The 9,082-nt window shown below is 43.0% G+C and overlaps 1 pseudogene; it reads right to left on the bottom strand.

Annotated features, from left to right (window-relative positions):
• Positions 1-237: 237 nt before the first annotated feature.
• Positions 238-1,035, bottom strand: LOC101047798 (transcription factor Dp-1 pseudogene; annotated as a pseudogene).
• Between the last annotated feature and the right edge of the window lie 8,047 nt (positions 1,036-9,082).

The following is a 9,082-nucleotide window of genomic DNA, read 5'->3' as shown; positions in this document are numbered from 1 at the left end:
AAGGCCAAGGCGGGTGGATCACGAGGTCAAGAGATCGAGACCATCCTGGTCAACATGGTGAAACCCCGTCTCTACTAAAAATACAAAAATTAGCTGGGCATGGTGGCGCGTGCCTGTAATCCCAGCTACTCAGGAGGCTGAGGCAGGAGAATTGCCTGAACCCAGGAGGCGGAGGTTGCAGTGAGCCGAGATCACGCCATTGCACTCCAGCCTGGGTCACAAGAGCGAAACTCCGTCTTAAAAAAAAAAAAAAAAAAAAAGTTTCTTTTCCCTAATGATGATGAAGTGCAGGTGGATGACCGAGCTGGGCGTCGGCGGCCGGCTGGCCTGCTGCTCTCGGTGCGGGTTTCTCTTCACCAGGTTCTTGAAGGCAATTTGCTACAAAGTAAGTTCTTGAAGTTGAGACTTTGTTTCATTCTTTCAAGTCTCCTCTGTCTTTCCACCTCTAAGTTCTGACACTCCTGAGCCGAGTCGGTAGGCAGACCAAGCCACCTGATCTCCTCCTTGGAGATGAGGTTCACGGCCCTCTGCACGCACGCGTGAGGCACCGTGGACGCGCCTTACGTTCTTACGTTCTTCCGGTCGTGAGCTGACGCGTTTGGCAAGATGTGGTTGTCCGCAGCCCTGAAGGCCGCGACCAGCTCGTCCATCACCTGGTTGTAGGAAGCTGTCCCTTTCCTCGGCACCTTCTCGCAGACCTTCCTGGAGAAATAGCGCAGGCCCTTGCCATTCTTCCCTCCTTTCCTGTTGCGCTTCCCCGCAGACCAAGGCGAGGAGTCAGAAGGCTGGATCTCGGAGGCAAGGTGAGTGCGAGGGCCTCCCCCCGGGAGGGTGTGACGCTGCGGGTCCCGGAGGCGCACCAGTGTTGACACTGGACTGTCCAAAGGTTTTCGGCACGAGCTGCCTCCTGAGGGGGTTGATGGTGGAGGGATGAACGACCACAAGGGACGCCCACACCTTTGAGGGACTAAGGTTCTGGTCTACGAAGACTTTGAGCTCTCTGTTGGCTTCAGTGAGACCGGCATCTTTTGCCATGTGACCAGCCCGGGAAATGGATGCTGTACATGTTCACCTCCCAGAGAAGAAACATGATTTTTCTGGGCCCAGCCCCCCGGTTCCGGAGCAACGTGCAGGCTCGCGGCGTCCGCCCCAGACCCCGGCGGCGCCCTGCCGGCTGACCGGTGACTCTGACAAGCGTGCTTCCGAGGTGGCGCCGCCTGCCGGTCCCTAAGCCTCCGGCCGCCTCCGTAGGAGGCGCCTACTGAGCGCGCCGGAACCAGGTCCCCGCCGGGCGCAGCGGGGCGGCCTCCCTTCCCCCGCCCTGCGCTCCCCGGAGGACCCCCGCCCGGGCCTCGGCCCTCCCTCCGGCGTGGGACATGGGCGTTGCTGTGGGTCGGGAGGGCCCGGCCCTCAACCCGGCGGTCACTTGGGGAAACCCATCAGCGCCGTGCGCGCGGGGTCCGCGGGGTGCTGGAGCGCGCGGGGTGCGGGAGCGCGCGGGTCGGGACGACAGGGCGCCTACACGCGGCGGGGGTGCGCGCTGGGGTGGCAGGGGTCCGTCCAGTCCCGCGTACTGCCCCCCCGCCCGCGCCCCTGGACCCCACCCGCGGCATCCTCTACCAGCAGAACCTGGCTGCCAGGTCCGACCGCGCCGGCGGGAGCACGGGGAGGGCGCGGTGCGGCGCGGCACTGGGCCGCACCGGGAGGCTCAGGCGCTGGCCGGGCCAGGCGGGCGGTCTCGCTTTGTCTTCCTGTGCCAAGCGGCGCTGGGACCTCTATGTTTATTGTTTTATGCCAGTACCATGCTGTTTTGGCTATTATAGCTTTATAGTACCTTTTGAAGTCTGGTAGTGCGATGCCTCCAACTTTATTCTTTTTACTTAAGAATACTTTGGCAATTGTGGGTCTTTTGTGACTCCATATTAGTTTTAGGATTGTTTCTATTTCTTGAGGAATATTACTGATATTTTTATAGGGATTGCATTGAATCTGTAGAATGCTTTGAGTAATATGAACATTTAACAATATTGATTCTTCCAGTATGTAAACATGGAATATCTTTTCCTTTTTTTTGTGTATTCCCTTCAATTTCTTTCATTGCTGTTTTATAGTTTTCATTCTAGAGATTTTTTCACCTCTTTGGTTTAGTTGGTTTCTAGTTTTTCATAGCTATTGCACATTGGAGCACTTTCTTGGTTTTCTTTTTCAGGTTGTTCACTGTTGGCATATAGGAAGGCTATTGATTTTTGTATGTTGACTTTTTAATCTTACAATTTTACTGAATTTGTTCATCTGTTATGAGAGTTTTTTGATGCAATCTTTAGGTTTGTCCATATACAAGCTAATATAATCTTCAATCAAGAATAATTTGACTTTATTATTTCCAGTTGATATGCCCTTTATGTTTTTCTCTCACCCAGTTGCTCTGGCTGGGACTTACAGTACTATGTTGAATAACATTAGGGAAAGTGGACATTCTTGGCTTGCTCTGGATCTCAGGTTTTCCCAGTTCAGTATGATACTAAACTAATTGTGCCTGATAAGGTCTAAAGTGGTTGTGGTCAGTTGAAACAGGACTAATTTGGTTGGAACTGGCCATAAACAGTCTGAACTGGTATAAACCAATTGTGGCCAAAGCTGGTTAAAACTGGTTAAGGACAACCATAGCCAGTCTAAAGTGACAGTGGCAGTCATAACTGATTTGAACCAGTTGTGACCAGGTTTAATTGATCTATCAGAACCAGCCATAACCTGGCAGAAATGATATGAACCGTTTGAGTCTGGCCCAAACCAGCCAAAACCAACTGCAGATGGTCAGAACCAGTCTAATATCTGGTTGTGGTGTGTCATAGCTATGCAAAACCAGTTTTGACCAGTTGAAAACTGGCTTAAACTTATTGCAATTAGTCATATGCTGTCTAAAGTGATTGTGCCTAGTTGAAATTAGTTGGAACCAGCCATGACTGACTGAAACCTACTCTAACTGGTTGGAGCTGGTCTAGACTGGTTTAAACCAGTCATAACTGAATGTAACCAGTCCAAAGCAGCTTTGGCCAGTTGACATTGGTCTAAAAAGAAACCAGTAAGGTAATCTAATATACAATAACTTACTCCAGTTTGAACATCGCCCGACTAGCTTATACTCATTTTGACTGGCCACAATCAGTTTTGGCCAGTTCTTATTGGTTCTGGTCAGTTATAACTGGTCCAGGCCAGCTTCAATAGGCCACAACCAGTTTAGACCTGTCTGAACTAAAAATCCAGTTTACATTGTATTTTACTGGCCATAGTCAGTGTAGATTGTCTGCAATTGGTTTCTACTGGTTATAACCAGCCATGACAGGTTGAGACCAATGTTCATAGGACATAACTGGTTTAGGCTGGTTTTGACTTGCCACAGTTGCTTTCGCAAGTTGTACTTGGCTCTGGTTGTTAACAGCAAGTTTAAACTGCTTTCAAGAGGTACAACAAGTTTAAATTAGTTTTGACCAGGTACAGACACTTTAGGATTATTGTGGCTGGTCATAACCATTTTGACCAGTTTCAACTGACCACAACCAGTTCAGATTGGCTGTGGCTGCCTCTACCAGTTCAAACTGGCTATGGCTGGCCACAGTAGCTTCATGCCACTTCTGACCAGTCACGGCCAATTCTGACTTGTTTACAACTGTGTCAACTGGCCATAACCACTTCAGATCTGTCTTTATCAGCTGTGCTTAGTTAAGTATTACATTGAACAAGGAAAAACTGATGTGTTTATTTTCCTCTAAAACTTCGAACAAGACAAAGATACCTACTTTCATTTTTATTTAACATAGTACTGTAAGTCCTCACCAGAGAAATTGGATACGAGGAAGAAATAAAGAACATCCAGATGGAAAATACGAAAATCACATCATCTTTGAAGATGATGTGGTTGTCTATATGGAAAACCTTAAGACTTCACCAGGAAACTCTTATAACAGATAAACAGTTCAGTAAAGTTGCAGGATACGAAATCAACACATAAAAATAAATAGCCTTCTTGTATGCCAAGAGTGAACAACCTGAAAAAGCAAGCAAGAAAGTGGTCTAATGTGCAATAGCTACAAAAAATAAGCAGGAAAACAACTGAAGAAGTGAAAGATCTCTGGAATGAAAGCTATAAAATGCCAATGAAAGAAATTGAAGAGAACACACAAAAAAGGGAAAGATATTTTGTGTTTGTAGATTGGAAGGATTGTGAGGCCACTAAGAATGGGGACATGGTGGAGGAACAAACAAAATAGCCCAAAGGCAAGTTTTACTGATTGTGCATTTTTGCTACAAGCTGTCTTCAGAGATGCAGACAAGGAGTTGGCGAGAGTCGAGGTGATGTAGAGAGAAATTGATGAGAATGACAGATATAATTCATCTGGAAAATAAATTCCGGGGGGTATTTTCTGAAAGGCATGCAGGTGAGAAGTATGTGACTAAGAGATGGCTTGTTCCAGCAAGTACCCTATGGCATCTGGCTGTGCCCTGAAGTCGTAAGCAGAGTTATTTGATCATATGACATCTGTGGGGTGATGGTAACTATTAGCTTTAAGTAGACAGAGAATCTGTGCTGGGGCAGGTGTGTTTGTGTGTGGAGGGCAGATGAGGATAGAGAGAGGAGTCGTGTATAATAAGTCCTGGAGGAAAGAGAATGCAGCTGGGCAACTCAATAACTCTGTCCTAGTTTCAGCTCCATTGGTTCAAAGGTAGAGCATCGAAATTAGCCTTCAATCCAGTTTATTTGTTGCTGTCTAAATTCCAATTTATTTTTTTGTCAGGTTGGTCCATTTGCATGCAAGGTTGCTAGCTCTAATCTACTCTGATAATGACTTGGGTAAGCAGGTTGAAAATGTCTTACTCCTCCCTAAAGGCTCACAATGTAGAAAGGAAGGATAGTAAAGCAACCTTTTCATAATTAAACAAGGAAGAAAATTACATCACGTTTTTACACTTTTCGTGTCTTTTCACATCTCACAACTTTGGATGCTGGACTAGGGCTGGCAGGAACGTGGACTGGAGAAGATGGGTGACATGTTTCTTGGAATTCAAACTTCTCTTTATCACAAAGCCTTAGTAAAGCTGCCCAGCCAATTTTTGCATTAAACAAACACAAATTGAAGGAGAGGAATATTATTTATTCTCCCCGGGACCAACATCTATTAATAACCGAGATTTTCCTGAACCTAAATCTTTTATACAGCCAATTCATCTTATTTTTTTAAAAATGAATTCTTCGCTAAGACTTATTGTCAAAGATACTTAATTATTTCAACTAACTGATGAGATTATGAGCTAGTGACATGGCTGAAATTTTATATTCTCCTTGTAGCAATTCAACAACTTTCAATTCCAATCCATTTCATTTGGTTCTGTTCCCTGGTGTCCCATTTTCCCTCTTGTTTCATTCTGGAAATCATCAGAGTCAGATCTTGAGCTTAATACCCGCTTTGGATCAAGACTCCATTTGATAGTCTGCATTAAAACTGTACAAGCATTTAATTCCCTTAACCGTCCCATTATCAACCTCTTCCCCCATCCCTTTCAGACGCTAAATGTAGAGTAAATGGGATGCACTTACTTAAAAGACTTAGGAGCTTTGTGAATGGCCAGTGTTGGGGCATCACCAGAAGGAATTAATAGAAAGGAGAACCAGACCAAGGGAAAATTTTAAACAGGTGAAATTTATTTAAATTCACGTACTCTCTCTTTTCCTCAACACCTTTCCTTCTTCATATAGCTCCTTAATTAACTTTTCCCATTCTCTTTTCTAGCCCCCCAAAGTGCTCATGCTATTTTCTGGCTATCCTAGGCTATGTATATATACATATACATATACATATACATATACATATACATATACATATACATATACATATACATGGTGCTATTCAAGGCATATATGTATGTGTGTATGTATATATGTGTGTGTGTGTGTGTGTGTGTTTTCAAGGCTCTCTAGTGTCTTAAGTAAACACTAGTTAACTGATAAGGTTAACTGTACTGGAGAATAAAAGGTTAATATGGTGTTTTCTCCTGTGGATTTTGAATTTCAAAAGGAGACTTCAGAAATGATTTAGCCCAAAGGAAGGTATATCTTTTGGCGGAATTCCAGGCACCTTGGTAGAAAATTTTTGAGCTGAGTGGCCCTATTGCTCAGATGCCACCATGTATGCCATTTTCTATTTTGTCTCTAATTAAAATCAGTTCTGTTTCTGGGGCTGTAATGGAGAAATTTTAGATAGGTGTGCCTTCTAAGTGAATTACTGGCTTTATTCATTTATGCAAGCCACATCATTTGTTCATTTAATAGATATTTACTGAGCATCTACTTTATTGCACATTGTGAGAGGTGCCTTGGATATACCTGAAGAGTAAGACAGTGTGGCAGGTAGTAAAATCCGAACAACCAGAGTTCACTTCCTGGCTTCCTCTAGGGAAGGAATATTTGCCAGACCTGTCCCATTCATCAAAAAAAAAGAAGGATGAAGAAGCTATATCACATACTTGAACTTAATCCATGCAGCTCGCTTACTGTGGCTCAAGAAGAAATGGTTTGGAAAAACAAGATAAATACTTCAGTCAGGGCATGCTGGCTGCTGAAGCATATTTAAAAATCAAATTACCATTTAAATGGTATGCATCGTTTCCATATCAAATGATGACATTATTGGCAAAGACTAGAAGGTGACACAATTTTGAGTGCTTAAACTGTCCCAACAATAGATGAAGCTATCTTAAAAGGACTACAAAGCCACTCCACCATCTGGCACCCTCTCTTGCCATCCTAGTGAGGATGGGGAAAAAGAACCCTTCCAAGTGGTGAAATGAAATGAAATTGGCTCTTGCCTTGGGGATGCACGTTGAGGAGGGCCTGTTCGGCCATCTGACATTCTTCTTACTGTAACTCCATAAAGGGATGACTTCCTAAGCAACAGTCTTATAAACAAACTATTTTTTATTATTACAAGTAGACAGGTTTACTAGAAGTTTATTGTAGAAAACACAGCAGAACACAAAGCAAAAAAATAGAAGTCACTTATAAAACCTGGAAATAGCTAATATTGATATTTCAGTGTATATCCTTCCAGTCTTTAAAAAATTCCTGTGTGCATTTGTGTGTGTATGTGTGTGTACGTATGTGTACGTTTTCAGAGCAAAAATGAAATTAAACTCTAGTTATTTTCCACTTAACACAGACTGACTTCATGAGCATGTAGCCTGTGTTTGGTTAAAATGCTCTGCTGTTGCCGTCATGAAATACTTAATTGTATCTTTGAACCTGTGTTTTGTAGTTAAAGTCTGATGGGAGTGGAGGAGATGCATGCAATATGGGTGGCTTCTGTTCTTGACGCCTCATGTGCATATAGTGTTCACAGTGCTTCATGAGCACAAGAATTCTGATGGGTCCACAACACAAGGGACTTTTGTGAGACTGAAAGCAAGCATGAAGTAAGCATGTTATATCTATAACTGAATGCTCACAGTCCTGAGGGACTGTGCTTTCCACTTGAACCAGAGCTTGCTTCTAAAGCAGAAGGAAGACAATGGTGTTTTAAGAAACACGAAGGACCAAGAAAACGTATCACATCCTTTGTTTTACATGTTACCTTGCTGTATTAGCCAAGCACTTGAAATGGTGACATGGAAGGAAAAAGTCAGGCAACCTGTCATTCCTTTTCCTCTCCGTTCTTCCTTATTCATCAGTAAACCAAAGGTGGAGAGAGTGCTGGTAGACTGGGTGCATCAAGAAGTGCAATAAAAACAGTTGAGTTCACTTTGTGAACTCATTTCCATGTTCTGGCAAGAGAGAAATACATATGTGTATGAGAACTTCAAAGCAGAAATTGTATAATTTTGGTGATTCTAAAAAAGAAATGGTTTTATTTGCGTTTTAAACTTGCATCGCACAATAGAAAGATGAATGTATAATTCATGCTAATAAATTTTTAAATTTTATTTAGTTAAGAACATTAAATGGCAAATTAAAAATTTCATGTCAATTCAAACAAGAGACCACAGAAGAAAGATACTGTTAGAAGTAGAATTTTCTATGCCACAAAAGAAGTAGCACCCGAATATAAATTTCCTCAGCAAGGGAATTTACTTCTATAGAAGGGTGAGGCTCACAGACAGAACAATGGCGAGTGCACACCTGGACAAGGGAGGGAAAGGGGCACTTATGCCTGATGGGGGTGGCCCCTACTGCTGTGTCATTCCCCTACTGGCTACGGTTAGACCACACAGTCTAGACTAATCCCAATAGACTGTTTTTAAAGGGAGCAGGGGTATGAGCTGTAATTACAGGGTGGGTAGTTTGTTGGGGTGGGTAGTTTGGCGGGAAGGATGGTTTCAGGCAGGTTACAGCAGGTAGCAGATGACCGGAGCAAGTGACCGGAATGAGTCAGGATGGGATAGGGGACCGGGGGAACAGATGTGAACTACTGATTAGACCTGGTAGAAAAGGTTGTTTACAGAAACTACAAGGAAGTTAAACTTTAAAATAGAGAATTAAAGAATAAGAGAGCTGAACATACTGACATACTGATTCTTTGAAGAGAAACTTGGGGTTCACTATATCTAACAGATTGTTTTTTTCTGTTTAGGGGCCCCTTATTTTCATTTTCTACTGGGCCCTGTGAAATATATAGCCAGCCTTGACTGAATGATGCATTGTAATCATTTTTTTCAAAGCATTAAATACGATTTTAAAAAATATATGTTTTAATGGACTTTAGGGAAATTTTAGGTTTACAGCAAAATTGAATACAAAGTACAGACAGTTCCAATGTATGACCTGTCCTCACACACACATAGCCTCTTCCATTATCGACATCCCCCAACTAGAGTGGTAAATTTGTTATAATTGATAAACCTACATTGACATATCATTGTCCCTCAACATCCACAGTTTACATTAGAATTCATTGTTGATGTCATACATTCTATGGGTTTGAATAAATTTATAATGACACATATCCACCATTATGGTATCTTACAGAATAGTTTCACTGCCCCAAAACTCTTCTGTGCTCCATAAACATGATTTTAAAAGATTATTAATAACATC

Source organism: Saimiri boliviensis, chromosome 14 (genome assembly GCF_048565385.1).
Source record: "Saimiri boliviensis isolate mSaiBol1 chromosome 14, mSaiBol1.pri, whole genome shotgun sequence".
Taxonomy (NCBI): Eukaryota; Metazoa; Chordata; class Mammalia; order Primates; family Cebidae; genus Saimiri; species Saimiri boliviensis.
This window is presented reverse-complemented; position numbering and strand designations above follow the sequence as displayed.